Genomic DNA, 1866 nt, shown 5'->3' with positions numbered 1-1866 from the left:
AGATTGCTCATCTTTCTCTTGCAGAGCAAGCAGCTGCTGATGAATTCAAACTGTGTGAGTTGGAAGAACAATTCCTTACCACTAAGCCACTGAGAACAAATATACATAGACTTTGTCTAAACATTTAGATAGTCGTAGATGACTCGTTGAATAATGGATTGGTATTATCAATTATTGTGTAAGTTATTATAGAAAATTATTTCAGTGATATTACCACAGGGCTTTTGTTTGTTTGTTTAAGGTTGATATTAAGTACATTTAAGCATACCTAGATAAACTACTGAACACCAGATGAAGAAAACAGTTATTATGAGGTAGATTTGTAGTTTATCTTAAACCAGAGACCTTTCCAAATAGATGGGGCTTTCTTTTGTTATCGCAGTAACTCCAAGGTCCTACTGCCAATAGATAGGGACCACATATACTATGTATCTTATTGTGTTTGAAATGGTACCACAAAACAGAAGTATCTCGTCGCACCTCCCCCAGCAACTCAAATTCACCACCTCGGACTCATGCGACCGCATCAAAGACGAGTTTCAGCTGCTGCAGGCCCAGTACCATAGCCTGAAGCTCGAGTGTGACAAGCTGGCCAGTGAGAAGTCGGAGATGCAGCGTCACTATGTGATGTACTACGAGATGTCGTACGGCTTGAACATTGAGATGCATAAGCAGGCCGAAATTGTCAAGAGGCTGAACGGCATCTGCGCACAGGTCCTGCCCTACCTGTCCCAGGAGCACCAACAGCAAGTTTAGGGGCCATTGGGCGGGCGAAACAGGTCACTGCTCCTGAGCTGAACTCCTTCATCCGACTACAGCTCCAAGCCCACCAGCTGTCCCAGCTGCAGGCCCTGGCCCTGCCCCTGACCCCGCTGCCTGTGGGACTGCGGCCGCCGTCGCTGCCAGCGGTCAGTGCGGGCACCGGGCTCCTGTCGCTGTCGGCGCTGGACTCACAGGCCCACCTCTCCAAGGAAGACAAGATCGTGCATGACGGGGACGCCCACCAAGAGGACGAGGGCGAGAAGTCCGATTAGCGGCCGGGATGGGGGAGGGCCCGGGGAGCCGACACACACGGCCAGGAAGGTTCGGGAACCTAGGTTCGGAACCACGTCCAGCTGCGTAGCGTGTACCCTCCATGGGGCGTGGCCAGCGGCTAGCTTCACACCTCCCCACCCTCCCGGGCAACCCTTCTGTGGCTCCCACCACTGGCCGCATACCCCCAGGCCTGGAGGGGGTCACCGGGAGGCAGGTCTTAGTAGAGCGAACCTCAACACTTCAGCACCCCATGCGCGTCCCTGTTCTGCACACAACTGACAGTCCGCCCCCTGGCCCTGGGGGAACACACCACGGCCACCCTCCCTGGCACTGCATGCGATAACCATGCTAGCTGCCCCCGCCCCCGGGTACCCCCTGTCTCCCTCCACCCCCAGACCCAGTTCTGCACCTTCCTCCACCTCCTCCTGTTCTAGGACAACCCCTGCCCACCTACCCCTCTCCCCTCCCCCACAGAAGAGGGGGCAGAGGGCAGCAAGCTTAGTGGGGACCCGCGGGGTGGGGGTGGGAGACCCAGACTTCCCCTCCTCCCCTTCCCAAATAAAGATGAGGGTACTAAAAAAAAAAAAAAAAACAGAATTATCCTTTCAAAAATGCCAGTAGTCTTTTTACATACAGGAGTAGAGGAATGCTTTGTCTTTTTTGAAAGATTTCTCTGAGATTTATCTGTATTCTTTTATTGCAGGTGACATAAAATAAAATTATACTTGGCTTAAACAACAAAGGGAATGTTTAAACTGTGTTACTGGGCTTCAGTAAAGATTTCTTGTAGCAGTTCATGTGAAATCATTGAAGAGTTGGCTCCGTTTCTCT

General features: G+C 51.6%; 1 pseudogene; it reads left to right on the top strand.

Annotated features, from left to right (window-relative positions):
- The first annotated feature begins 447 nt into the window (after positions 1 to 447).
- LOC102876043 lies at positions 448 to 1034 on the top strand (annotated as a pseudogene).
- The last annotated feature ends 832 nt before the right edge of the window (positions 1035 to 1866 follow it).

The sequence above is a fragment of the Elephantulus edwardii genome, unplaced genomic scaffold, assembly GCF_000299155.1.
Source record: "Elephantulus edwardii isolate Elephantulus edwardi_28Jun2011 unplaced genomic scaffold, EleEdw1.0 scaffold00050, whole genome shotgun sequence".
NCBI lineage: Eukaryota > Metazoa > Chordata > Mammalia > Macroscelidea > Macroscelididae > Elephantulus > Elephantulus edwardii.
This window is presented reverse-complemented; position numbering and strand designations above follow the sequence as displayed.